Source organism: Balaenoptera musculus, chromosome 17, assembly GCF_009873245.2.
Source record: "Balaenoptera musculus isolate JJ_BM4_2016_0621 chromosome 17, mBalMus1.pri.v3, whole genome shotgun sequence".
In the NCBI taxonomy this organism is placed as follows: domain Eukaryota; kingdom Metazoa; phylum Chordata; class Mammalia; order Artiodactyla; family Balaenopteridae; genus Balaenoptera; species Balaenoptera musculus.
This window is the reverse complement of record NC_045801.1, coordinates 28050047-28064787: the sequence shown is the minus strand read 5'-3', so window position 1 is coordinate 28064787 and position 14741 is coordinate 28050047. Positions and strand designations below refer to the sequence as shown.

The following is a 14741-nucleotide window of genomic DNA, read 5'->3' as shown; positions in this document are numbered from 1 at the left end:
GGAGCAGCCAGTTGTTACCAACATTTACACTGGCCAAGATCTCAGAATATGCGTTGTAGAAAAATCCCTCTCTCTCTCTCTCTCTCTTTCCCCCTCTTTATTAAGGAAGATAAAGGAAAATGGAGCTAGAAATATGTACTCGGTTGGACAGAGGCAAGTGGTGTACCTATGAGTTAAGATTTGAGTTGGAAGCCTTTTAAAGAACTTGTCTCAATAAATAATAAGGGTTGTTCACAAAACTACGAAAACTGAAGACACTTTAAAAACAAAATATACAAATTAATCCCTGGAAACTTTTCAATAAAAAAAATATGAGAGCACTCACATAATTGTAAATGCTTTCTGCAGTATATTTGCCATTATTACCAAAAGAAGGATGCATTTTAGTCATTTCCTTTTCCTGCTTTTAATAACATTTAGGCAAATTAATAAACCTTGCATTTTCTGCATGATTTCTTAGTTACTCTGAATTCCTTTAATTATTCTGAAATGAATTAAAAGAAATACACACCATATTCCAGGCAAAGCTCTGAATTAATCCACTTAAAAAAAAAAAAGAGGAATTAGCATACTATATGGGACATAATAGTTTTTCCATACCTATTGCCTGAAGGTTAATCTGGTATATTTTAATGTTAAAATAAATAATCTGAAAAAGGAAGGGGAAAACTAATTTAGATTAATCATCTGCTGTGTGTCAGGCACCATACTAGACATTTTAATACTTATTACCTCTTTAATTCTTTCAGTAGCCCTCTAAGTAAAGTACTAGTTCTACATGAGGAAAGTGGTTTGGGTGTTTCCCAAACTACAGACTGAAATGGGTCTCCGGGATAGAAGTGTGATAAGCATTGCTGAATAACTGAAAACACTACTTTGTATATTTAGTTATAGATATGAGACAGGGAAAAGTAAAATTGAACACTTTTTTATTTTACTTTTCCATATCTGACTCTGGAAACACCAGCATTTAGATAAAACATCTTACTTTGCATTCTCAAAGCTAAACACATTTTCAGCCTTATGAATTTTATTTGTCATGCCTTGTAACTGAAGATTGTTGGGTTAAACTTGATAACCCCCTCCGCAACTCCTCAAAAATAGATAAATCACTTTAGTATCCGATATTGCTGTCTGGGGTAGATGGGAGACCATTTTCAAAGGACTTTAAAAAATTATGCAGGTATAAAGCAGTGGTTCTCAACCTTGACTAAATCTTAGAATTACCTGGGAAACTTAAAAAAAATTAATGCCCAGGGGCCACCATGTGATTCTAATATGCAGCTAAGGTTGGAAAACATGGCTCTTAGTTTCCATCCACAACACGGGCACTATTCTTTTGCAGTTGCTTTGCGATTGCACCCACGTGACTTCAAATAAGATGAGGTTTGGGGTACCAAGTGGGTGTGAAGAATTAGGGACAGCACAAGTATGACAGCTCTTTATGTTACAAGCAATGAGATAACTCGAATAGTAACAATAATCACCATCCCTTTGGGATAGATTTCTGAAATTCTGCAAAAACAGTATAAGCCTTATTGGAGAGAAAGCTGCCTTAGGGCAGCCGGAAATAACCCTTCCCCCCTTGCAGGGGTGGGAGCTCAGTTGACATCCACTTAATGTCAACTGGTATTGGAGCCTGTAGGAAAACAGCTATATTTAAATCCAGTTTCGCTTGCAAGAGCCTCCATCAACTTGTAAATCAGATTACTAAATTCATGGTAGTTATTTTTGAAAATTTGCATACTACATAGTTTAGCAACAAATAATACAGCACTTCTACTTAACAGCAGAAAGACACTTTAACCCTAATATCTGACAGCTCCCAACCAGGACAGCATGTATAAACTCTCATATGCTACAGAAGCATTCCATTTGTACAATCTCAAAACAACTAACATATCACACTCAAATTAACTTAATTAAAATGCTTCTAGGGCATCCCTGGTGGCGCAGTGGTTAAGACTCTGCCTGCCAATGCAGGGGACATGGGTTCGAGCCCTGGTCTGGGAAGATTCCACATGCCATGGAGCAACTAAGCCCGTGCGCCACAACTACTGAGCCTGCACTCTAGAGTCCGCAAGCCACAACTACTGAGCCCACGCGCCACAACTACAGAAGCCCGCGCGCCTAGAGCCTGAGCTCTGCAACAAGAGAAGCCACCACAATGAGAAGCCCGCGCACCGCACTGAAGAGTAGCTTCCGCTCACCACAACTAGAGAAAGCCTGCACGCAGCAACGAAGACCCAACACAGCCAAAAATTCAAAAAAAAAAAAAAATGCTTCTAGATCAAGAGCATTATTTCTCAGTTACATTCTAAAGCAAAGCCTGCAGTATGAAATTATCAAGTCTGTAATAAACTCTGGATAGAAATTCATTGAAACTCAATGACTCACTCAACTGCTATCTAGTTGGCACTTGTAGGAATGGCTATATGCCACTCTCGTTAGCAGTTCTCTCCTTGTCAACCACATCAGAGATACTCACGGTGAAGAACACAGGAAGTAATTTTATATGACTTGATAAAAAGAAAGCTGCCTGTCACCGAAGTGACAAATAAGGGTTAATTTTCATAAGACATGATTTGCAATTTCTTTGCAAGAATCATTAATCAGGCAGTGTAAATTCTTCATTGTTTAAATTCTCACTTGGAAACAAATTTTCTACAGATTTCTTACAACTCTAAAACAACTGGCTTCTCTGGAAAAATAAGCAACATTTTATAAAATGTGGTTTAGCTAACCACACCTTCCTTAATATTTTTATGACAAATCCTTGACCCAAAATATAACTCCCTAGCAAAACAAGTATTCCTCCCTCATCACCACAAGCAAACTTACCTATTGGGAAGAAGAAGTAATCAAAAAGCACTGGCTCAGGCAAATATAAAGAGCTATCTGAGGCTTCAGTTTTCGAGCCAAGGTTTGGAGATGCGTTTAAATGAACTCAAGAGTCAGATGGCTGTGGCTACCCTCTATGGGGAAACCAGAGGAATCTGCACTGGTGTGTAGTGCTTCTGGGCGCCTCCCTTTGTTCTAAGTAGAATGCTAATGCTAAAAGCACAGTTTGCATTCCTGCTAGCTCTGGAAACACGGATGCAGTCTGACAAAGCTTCCAGCTTAAATACCTTATGGGGAAAAAAATAAGTTCCAGAGATGGGACCTCCCTTGTGTACTAGTAAAACAAGCCACACAGTGACTGTGTCAATCTGAACAGTTGGAAATTTGTGGTCACATTAATGCTATCTCATCTTCTTTGAAAGATATTAGAGACATTGAGAAAACAAATTTTCCACTTCTTGTGAATGCCCATTAAGGAAGTCAAGAATGTGTCTTTGAATTTTTTTCCCACCTCTTTCTTCTCCCTAGTGTGCAAAATTCTCATTGGCAGATAAAAGCAGGAGGTAAAAAGAAAAAGAAATTCCTTAGGGCAGTGAAATATAGATCAAGGCATAGCATAATGGGAAGAAAAATGCAATGAAAAAGTTAAGGCCATGAAGAGAAAAAAAAACCTAACAGTGTAATTTATTCATGTGTTAACATATGTTTTAAAGTATAGGAGAAGTTTAATATCAAATCATTTTTAATGCTGTTTTTCATTATACAGGAGGAATATAAAGCAGATGATTACTATTTAATCTTAATTTTTTAAAAATAATTTTAAAAGGTCTTGTGTTATCTCGTCACTGTCTACACAGTTGATGACGTTTGTTTTCCTCCCTTTATATGTGAAAATTAGATAACAGGTTACATAGTTCAATAACTGGGGCCAAACTCTTTAGAGCAAGTGATCAAGCCATCATATATTTAATTTTCAAGTCTCTGTAGATATTTACCGATGAGCACATCAATAATATATCAGTCACTTCATCTGTTGCATAACTTTATCATTACTTCAGCAAGGAAAATCAGATTGTTTTTGCCTTTTCCAAGGAGGAAAATGAATGTTTAGGTATTGCCAGGACATGGAATGTTTTTAGCACTACTGGGTTTCATTTACTTTTCATTTTTAAGTTTCTTAGCTGTATATCAGAATGCAAATTTATGAATGGTAAGAATTGTATGTATTTAATACAACTACTCTACTACATCTATTTTCCTAGTACTCTTCTATGGCATGTGATCAATAGTATGACTTTTGAGTTGAGTTCAAGATGGTTGATGAATTTTCTGGACAAACTTCAGTGATGATAAGTGGTGACAGCTAAATAATAAATGCTGGATTGAAAAGTTTTGATCTCAAAAATGCAACATAAATATCAGATTGGGAAGTAGTGTGAGAAAATGACCTAATAGATTTCTTAATGAAACCAGTAAATAAGTTTAATATAATTGTATAAAAAAGAATTGGTCTACACCCCCAATTTGTTTGATATTGGTCTTTCTGGAAAGACAAAATAAGTCTCTTTGCCTGGAACATTTTTCCTCAAGACTTTGGCTGAACCCCATGCCACAGCTACTTCACTACAAAAAGAAGTAAAAGAGAACAGACCAACAGCCAGAAAATTATCACTGTTCTGTAGCTCCCGCCTCCCCCCAAAAAAGCAGTCTCAACTGGGAGCAGAGGGTAGAGAGGCCTAACTATTCTTTTTCCACTGCATCATTTCTTTCTCTACTTCCATATAAACCCAAAGGATTCCTCTGCATCTTGGCTTTTGTGCTTTACCCTGTGAATAACCTTTCCTTTTTGCCACTATAAAGAGGGAGAAAAGTGACTTCTTCACTACAAGCTGGAAAAGGAAGGTTGTGAATGTAAGAAACCTTTCATAAACAGGTCAAGAGAAAGATTTCCAAAGATCTAGAATTTATATGATGATATGGAATTTACAAAGGCCCTTGAATGCTCAAAAATAGGTTGGGATTTTGGTAAAGTAATGGCTAAGAGCTCAGACTTAGTTCTGAGTTTTGGTTCTGCATTACTATTGACTAGGTTACTTAAGAAAGTCATTTAACTCTCCTCATTTATAAAAAGGGAATTATAATAGTTGTAGTGGAGTGACATAGATAAGCACTTTAAAAATGCCTCACATTTAATGCATACTAAAATGATGTTAGCCATTATTTTTGCTCTTGGTAATTTAATACATTGAGAAAAATAGATGAATGTATATCAGTTTCTATAGCTTGATAACTGGAGCATGCATGCCTCCTCTAAAGAAAGTAACTGTAAGTCAGTGACATCTGATTGGTGCCACCAATTCTAGGTCCTTTTGTACTTATTCATTCATATTCTAATTCATTTAACAAATATTTATTGAGTGCCAACTATGTGTTAGGAACTGCGTTACATGCTAGAGACAAAGCAGTGAAAATGGCAAGCAGATCGAGTCCCTCAGTTAGCTTAAATTTTAATGATATATACTGCTTGTGTTATTTTACATGTACATGTAATAATTATTCAGTTTTAGGCTTTTCAGGGGTAAGAGCCATATATCAAAATTCTCTGTAATCCTTATAGTTATATGTATTAAATATTCATTGACTTAAATTGTAACTGATAATAAATGTTCTTTATACTTATAACAGGTAATTCAAATATTGGTCCATTATTTGAAGATATATAGCTTTTTCCTGTGGTTTGAAATTGTATGAAGAATGCCCAAAGTGTTTATTCTAATAAAAATCAGAGAGAAAGCATTATTATGGGCTTAAGAAAATCCAAAATGAAGAGTTTTTGAAAAACAAACAGAAATTGACAAAAGTTAAATATCATTGCTATTGGTGTACTTTAACGAATAAAAGAAGTGTAGGAGCAAAATGATAAAAATTCCCAAGCTGTACTTCAAATGGGTTAAAAACAAATATTTGCCAATTTAGCCTCCATTTTGCACACTACTCAAATACACAAACTTATAATATGTGCAAATTTTCTTGCTATGCTGATTATAAAGTTGAACAATGCATTCATTTCTAAGTCAATATTTGTATTCTTGTAAGTCGTTAACTGGAAGAAATATCAATCCTTTTTTTTTTTCCTTTCTGTCTGTTCCTGTAGTGGGGTCACTGAGGTAGAGCCAGTTTCAGCACCATGGACAAAGGATTGAGAGCACTCAGCCTTCTGAGAGACACAGGAAACATTCCCCTTAGGTTGAAATGTAAGGAATAACTTTATGGTAACCATCTTCCATTTTAATATGTTTTAAGGAAAAAATAAATACTAAAGAATGTTCAGCTGGATAATATAAAGTTTACACTTTCAAACCCCTTCTAGCTCATGGAAAAACATAATGGCCCTTTTAAAGACATGCATCACTGTGATAAATGCATTTAAGTGTCATTAGGTTTAATGGCTCCTACTCATTCAGACTATTACACCGTACCTTTTAAAGTTAATTTAATGGGTACTAATGGTGTGAAATTGATGAAATTATGAATTGAGTTTCCCTGGGCACAGGTTAAACCAAGGAAGAAGGGAGAGGACAGGTTAATATTACCTTCCACCCCATTCTTCATTTGTCCTACAAAAGATGTCAGTTCTGCCCTTGGGAAGGAAATGCTCAGTGTTAGTAAGCTGAACTTAAATTGATTTTTGTGGTTTTAAATTCAGGTAACTGTCTGTGGTTGGGTCACCAAAGGTTTGCAGTTTCCTTCAGGGAATAAGAAAATATGTGCACTTCTGAGAGTAAGTTCATATTTTATTCCACAGTTTCAGAGAATTAGATAACTTGTCACTTCCTTTCCTTCCTGTATTCATCTTACAGATTTAATTCAGAGGGTCACTCAGGATATTATTTTGTAATCTCTCCCTCACATCATCACCAGGTATCAGACAAAATAATGGTGTTTAATCAATTTAAAATCTGAGCTAAATATTATAATACATACTATTATTATTATGTGAAAAATTGAAAAATCCAACATTCTGCTCCCAAGAACACTTGATACAGCAAAACTTTGGTTCATAGTGTCAGGAAAACTGGAATCCAATTTTGAACTATGACTTGCAAAAATATTAAGGATGAGAAAACTATTCACTTTAATTATGCTTGAAGGGAGAGGAGAAAGAAAAGTATACACTCACTACCTGTTGCGGTTCATTTAACATTGATGGATGGATGGCTAAGAGAAGATAGAAGTTTGTAGCTACTCTTTTGCTTCTCTATCAAGTAAAATGATCTCCAAACTAAAAGGCATAAAATAAAACTTTGTAGAGAATACTAAAGCTCAGGCTAATTAACGCTACTAGCTTCTCTTAAGGCATTTAGTTCATTTGACAATTTATGTCCTGGGCTTTATAATCTCACCTTTTACAAATAGGATTATAAGATTGTTAATGTTGTTGAAGAACCTGGAGATGAGGAGAGATGCTAAGGGAACAGAAATCTAGAAATGAAGTATACAGTTTTGATTTTCACAAATTAGAAGGAAGAGTCTCTAAAACAGTGTTTGGTGAGACCAACATAAAATATTAGGCAATATTCTGAAACAAATTAATAAAAAGATGGCTTCTGAGTACTTGAAAAAGAAAAAAATGATATTCAGAAATCAGCTTGGTCTTCAAAGAATAACTTAGCAAGCATAGCATTTTTTTATTTTTTATTTTTTTTTACAGATAGGGTAAAGACTAGTAAATCTGAGAAATGGTCAGGACAGAAGTCACAAAAGCAGAAGTTTACTTAGACGAGACAATTAACACAAAGGAGCTGAGTGGCCTAAATGATGTTATTTTCCCAGGGAAGCCAGAAATCTGGGATTTTTATGTGAATCATTGTGATTTTTAAAAATTTAACTGCAACTTTCTATTAATGAATATGCTCCTGATTTTAAAACAAAACAAAATACATCTGTAGAATGAACCTGGCCCATAGGCTGCCAGCTTGGGACACGTGGCAAAGCATATGGACCTTGGTGAGGCATGTGACAAGGTTTCACATATCATTACTGAGAATTTCTGGCTAGGGGGCCGTACAGACATTACAATGAGATGAGTTCAAATTTAATCTCAATATAAGGAAAACTGGATCTTCCCAGTGATGGCATGGGCATAACGCTAGAAGTACTCACCTTAACCACCATTTGGCAATTCAAAAGACCATATGGGAAAATAACCTGGAACTGAATTTTGAAATTAATGTTAATATTTTCTCATAAATGTGAATACACTATTGTGTATATACATGTCTTCTTTCATTCACTCATTTATTTGAAAACATTTATTAAAAAACCTACTACTGCCAAGCACTGTTCTAGGTGCTAAGAGTGCCATAGGAACAAAAATCTTTGCTCTTACGGAGTTTACATGCTATGTTTGCCCTGTTTGGACACTAAGTTATATGAGCACTTTACAAATGTGTATTTTTGTGTGCTAACTTCATTCTGGAGTTTTGCTCTGTATTGAGCATAAGATATGAAGTTACTCTGGGTGAAAAGCACATGACACTGTGATAAATGGGTGTTGTTAGCTAGTACTTTTATTTATTCATTTAAATTTTCTTTCTAAAATGTTTATTATGCACCTGCCATTCTGCTAGGGCAACATGCTAAACTAGATGGGATATAGAGTCAACTAGTATAGGCTGGGATATGTGGTCACACTCCACAGGCACCAACATTCTGAATACTTTGGTAACTCAGCAGCCCAAATGCCCTACCTTATCTTTGATCAGCTTTGCACAAACTAAACAAATTAGAAAAGAGGATGAAATCATCTGACACTGGCAGTGGTTGTTCCAACATCAGTATAGAAGGAAAAATACCTTGCCTTTGTTTTTAAATCCCATCATGCTGTGGCGAACTAATTCCAAAACGAGGTGTCAAACATGCTGAAGTCTAGTACAGACCCATGAAAGAATCTATTCTAGTACAATTTTGGGCTTTTCTATCCATATTGGTGAAGGGATAAGAAAAATGATTTAAAAAAATTACCATGTATTCAAAATAATCCCATCTGATTTTGTAGATAATTCAAATTAAAAAAATACCGAAGGGTCAGAAATAACTGGGGGAGTTAGGTTGTGACTGAGTTTATTTCTCCTTGTATTGATTCAGTCACAGTCAAAGAATCAATATTCTTTTCCCTCAAATCTGGATCTTGCTGGCTGGAAGGTTTAGGAAGATACTTCCCAGTTGTCCAAGAGACATGCCTACGTTTCTTGAGAAGCAAAGTTAAAAACAAGGCAATAGATAATTTTTATGCTTGAAAATAGATTATTTAAAGAAAAAAACTCATGGCCCTGAAGAATGCCTTTGTAAGCCATATATTGTTATAGGAAAATGTTTTCTTTTTTTTTTTTCCCTTTCTGATGAGTGAACATTCTCACTGAAGTTTGTTGGTCATCAAAGTTCATTTTAGAACTAGCAGAGGCACAATGAGTTAAAGTTTCTTAAAAGCATTTTTTTAGGAATGCATTTTAATAATGTTGTTATGGTCCTTCTATACTTCTCTACCTATCTTTTTTTCATACAGTTTTTAAAAATTCACTTTGAGAATGCCAAGGTTTTCTCATCCCTTTTTTTCCCAAAGGGATCTCTACAGCAAACCAAAGGCCATATAGTTTAAGCAAAATGAGTTAATGTGCTCTGAAAAGAGAGACAGAAAAAGCCCACATATGGATGACTTGGTGATTAAGCCTGGGAGACAACTTGAATAATCATTATCATAAATTATAGAATAAAAAGCCAAATATAGCTTCTAGCTTCTACAGAGCTAAATATACTGCTGAGATGCGCCACTCTGATAAAGACTTGAAGTAATTTTAGGAATATTTTATAATTTAAAAAGCTTAATGAAAATTGTCTTTTTCTAGAAGGAATGATAGGTCATTTCTCAGATGGCAACTGGGATGTGTGGTGACCTAGTTCTCTCTCTCGTTGTACCACTGGTCACAAGCTGTTCTGCAGAGCTGGGCTTGCCTTCCTCACCACTTCCTGGATCACCTCCCAAAGCCTTGCCATTAGACAGCACACCCAGTGTTGGGATAATTGTAGGTGAATAAGTCTCTTTCAAAGTTACATCTTTATTTTTACATATTTGGAGATGTAACTAACCTCTAAACCTGGTATTTCATGGATATTATTCCTTAGATGAAGGCTAAGTAAAAAAAAATGTGTGCCAATTTAAATGATAGTATTAAGTAAAGAGTATTATCATTTGTATTTAGAGATGATAAACATTGACAAGGATACTAGAGTAACTGAAGTTCTGGAAATAGTGCCTTCTCCCATGGAGAAAAATGCTTTGGAATTTGATGTACTTACAAAATGACTTTTGAAAAAAGTTTTTATTTTGAAATAATGATAGATTCACAGGAAGTTGTAAAGAGAGTACAGAGACATCCCCCCAACGATTATATCTTACATAGCTATAGTATAATATCAAAAGTAGGAGACTGACATTAGTGCAATGTGTGTGTATAGCTCTATGACACTTTACCCCATATGTAGATTCATATAACCATCATCATAATCAAGATACACAGCCTTTCCATCATGACAAAGATCTCCCTCATGCTACATTTTTATAGTCACAGACCCTTTCAACCCCACCTCTAAGCCCTGACAATCAGGGCAATTGTAAAATTACTTTTATGCTTATCTCCTACACACTTCTACTAAAATGTGAGAAAACCACAGGACTGGGTGTTAGGAGATGACTGGTTCTAAGTTTGCCACTGGCTAATTCATGTTCTTGGGCTACTTACTCTCTGCCAGCCTCAGTAGCCCATCTATAAAAATGAAGATTTGCACTTTTTTTTTAGGGCACCAGCATTTAAGAACTCATATGAGTATTTGGTCTCAATTACGATACCACTTTAAAGACTACTGCATGCAAACCAAGTTAATAAAATTTGATTTAAATATGTGGAGATCAACCAGGATTGAGCAGTGTGCTGTAAACGTATTCTGCATTAAAATAGTGTCATTGTCACATAACTCAAGAAACCAAGAGCTGCATTACGATAATATACTGCTGCTCTAAAATCTGAAGCAAGTAAAAAACATCATTTCAACCATCTCTCAAGGGGACAAGTGCTGCTGTTCTCCCAAATGTACAGGTGGAGAAAACTTGGCACTGTGATTACCTGACTTCCTTTGCCCCAAAAACACCTTTGGAGGAAGAAGAAGCAAACATCTCTAATATGTGCCCAGCCAAGTGTCTGAGCTGGCAGTGCTGCAGTAGAAACTTTAAGTTGAAGATTTTGAACTGTGGGGTTCGAATTTGGCCCTTTTCTGAGAAGGGAGATTCAGACGCTGAAGCTGTTCTTTGCTTCTGCTGCCCAGGGTCGGGGGTCAGGACCAGAGGACCTGCCAGGAACCTAGCAGTGGAGTTTCCTGCCTTCCTTGATGTCACTACTTACTTGCTCAACACCGGAGAACAAGAGGAAAACAACAGGAAAGCAGTTTACTCCAAGTGGCGCCTTCCATTTAAAGCTTTAAGAATCTCTTCCCACGCACCAATTTAACCTTACAGATCGCTTCCTCTCTACAATTCACTATTTTAAATTCACCCAGCACGAGAATGTTTTGAGCTCATCAGCTGAGCCCTTCTAACATATTGATGAAAAATGGGTCCTCCCTCCTCACCACAAATAATCTGGTGAAAAATTCCCAAGGAAGCAGAAACTTGAAAAGTGTCCTCTGGGGACTCTGGACCATCCACGTCGTTGGAGAGATCTACCAAAGCTTTCTTTCTGGATACCATCAATTCCTTACCGAACCTTCATTATCAAAAGGCACCATTTCCAAGCCCCACTCTCACTCCCGAGGACAATTACTAAAGGGAGACATCCCCCCACCAACCGACGGCCCGGTCCACCGTGCCCGCTGCAACCAGGAGTCCAGCTCGACCATCTCAGTAACCGGACAGGAACACTGTCCCCTCAGCCTCCCTCTGCTCAGAGTCCCCGTTTTCCACAACCTTCTTCTGTGTGTCCCCAGCACCCTGGATACCGCCCCCGGCCCGCCGCCACCACTGGAAGGAGCGGTCCCGGGGTCCGGAGCATCCATCCCGGCCCTCATTGGACCACATAGGATCAGTGGCCCTCCCGCGCCCGTGGGCACTGTCCGCAGAGCCCGCACAGACGCCTGCTCTTACCCTTTCTCTCCCAGAAGGGCCCCATCGCGCCGTCCAGGAAGAGGCGTCCACGCGTGCCAGGGAGGCCGGGGCCCGGCTGGGCCGGCGTCGGGTATGGATGGGACCCGGCGCCTCCGCGGCTGTGCGCTCGGGCTCGGGGAGCCGGGCACGGCCCGCTCCGCCCGCGCCAGCCCGGGCCGGACACGTGGTGCCTTCGCCGCCCGAGCGCTGGGATCCGGGTGGCGGCCCCTCGGCCTCTGTAGCCGCTGGGCCGCGGCCGGGGCTGCGAACCGAGGGGGAAGAAGGGCGGGGACCAGAGGGCCGGCACCGGTAAGGGCGGCGCGGCGACGCGCTCCTGCTCCGGGGGATTCCCGACCCGCAGGCGCAGTCCCAGTCGCCAGGGCCCCAGCCGCCTGCGCTGCAGGCTCGGTTTCCCGAAGCCTCTCGGGTGCGGGCGGCGCACTGCGGAGGCTCCGGGCTCCAGCCAGCGGAGGGATCCCGGGCTAAGGGCGGGAAGGTGTGCCTTGCGTGACCTCCCTCTCACGCCCGCCCGGATCGCCCGGGTCGCTGAGGCTGGAGTGCGCCTCGCGGTCTTCACTCACCCCAGTTAACCAATGCCCTGTCCCCGCGCAGGACGTGCAAACCACTGAAAACCGCAGCGTGGACTTGAGGTGTTTTTTCTCCCCGGGAAAATTCCTCTGGCGACCGCAGCCTGTGTGAGGCAGCGAAGGAAACACCGCCCAAAACTTAGGGCGAAGACTTAGCCACAAGCTCTTTCCGACTTCTCCAATGACCTTGGGCGCCTCGTCTAAACAAAGTGTCTCTGTCCGAATTTCCTGGTCCTGGGGATAAACGTGGCCATTCACTTTCTAACTCTCAGGACATAAATAGCAATTGCGCTTAAAAAACAAGGTAAAATACCCTAGACTTCTTTAATATAGATATAATTTGCATTGATTTTAGGCAAGGCTGAGGGGAACCTCAGCACTGGGAAGAAAAGGGTTCGAATTTGTGAGTCCAAATGCAAAACTAGCCCCACTGCCTGCTTTCCTGGGAAGGTAGGTTTTTGAAGAGACTGGTGGGAAGGTACTCTCTTCTCTCAGACTTGCCAAGAGCCCTCGGTCGCCCCATCAAGAACATTCAGCTTTACTAAAGAGCTTCAGGATGGAACTGGTTGCGTCCTTCTGGCCAGCCATAACTAAGGGTCAAAGGGCAGTCACCACCTTCAGGCTAAAGGCTCTTCCAGGTAAGTTTCTTGTTATGTAAGTTGTTTACTCTTAGATTAATCTTCGTTCTTACCCCTAAGGGGAGCTTTCTGTACAGAAGACTGCTTCTGGAAAATAGCATTCCCGTCCTTCCCCTGACTCCCACCCCCCCCCCACCCCTTTCCCTGGCTCCCCTTCTCACCATATTCAGGAGAGCTTAGCCCACACAGTCAACTTACAACAGACTTCTATTTCTGTGTGTGAGAACTTGGCAGTGCAGAGTTTATACAATTGAAACCCATCAGTCTCACATTACTTAATTTGGCACATGTTAAATGTATGAAACATTTTATTCTGTCGTTTCAGCTCCTTTTCCTCTGGTGATCCCTCCTACTTCTCTCTGATCGTAAAGGCTTAGACTCTAAGATTTCTTCTTTCTGGTGTTTTCTGACTCTTGGAAACCCCTTCCTCCATGAAAAATGCAGATTCATAACATAATGGAGCTCCCTCACAAGAAAAATTCTTCTTTTGACAAATCTTGACATTACTAGATCTTAGTATGTACCTTGTACTGCGCCTCTCTCTTCACCTGCATTCAAGGTCACCAGTGAGTTGAAGCCTTTCTTGACTTTTTTGTAGCAGAGATCAGTCCATTCCTTTGGCTCCTCGTCAGAACTGCTGTCTGCATCAGCATTTTCTTCACCAGCTCGTGGTCTCTTGGGACTGTGTCCTGGGAATTTGGTTTTCTCTCTTCCTTCTCTGCATAATCCAGGATTCCAGGCCTTCTGCATCACATATTCCTGGGTTATTTCCTTTGAATCCCTCCTAGTTTCTTAGAAGATTGTTGTGAAGCTAAAAAAAGAAAGTTAATATTAGAGTGCCATGGAAATGTAAGATAATGATAACGAGTCTCATGCCCTTGCAAGTTTACAGCTTCCTTTAAAGGAGGGATTCCCACCTTTTTGGAAGGAAATGTCATCATAGTTTTATTCTGAAGCCTTCAGAGCACTGGGAGTGTGTGTGCATTCGAGGTGGGGTGGGATCGGGTGGGTATGGGGTGGTAAAGTGAGGGAGAGGGAAGGGTGGTATGGCACTGATGTTGATTTTCTGAGTGCGAAGTGTCACGTGGACCAGAAGATGGGAAGAGGAGAGGGGAAAGTCCTGATAGGAATGGTTTTCATCAGAGTGGCTGAAGTGCTGACTGCTGTGGAACAAATTGGGTGGGGGACTTGTCCCCACGAGCTTACTTTCTTACTCATGGTCAATATAAATCCTCCACAATGCATCTTCTGTAAGATGACCTTCTGCAATTAAGGTTACACTAAATATCTCTAGATGAATATCAAAGCACAAGCCACTGAATTCACACTTACCTGGACATATTACAAAAATACAGTGTAATTATAGAAACTGTTGTAGAATTCATTTTAGAAGAAAGGGTTAAACCAGGGGGTTTATAGAATCTTGGCGATAGAAGAGACTTTAAAAGGTTAACTAGTCCAGCCTTTGAGATGTGTCAATCA

General features: G+C 39.5%; 1 protein-coding gene across 1 annotated transcript in view; it reads right to left on the bottom strand.

Moving 5' to 3' along the window:
• SYBU (syntabulin) overlaps nucleotides 1–12441 on the bottom strand; it is a 109606-nt gene extending 97165 nt beyond the window's left edge. The window contains exon 1 of the mRNA XM_036830799.1: nucleotides 12035–12441. The gene's annotated coding sequence lies outside the window, so the exon portion shown is untranslated. The remainder of the gene's footprint in view (nucleotides 1–12034) is intronic.
• Between the last annotated feature and the right edge of the window lie 2300 nt (nucleotides 12442–14741).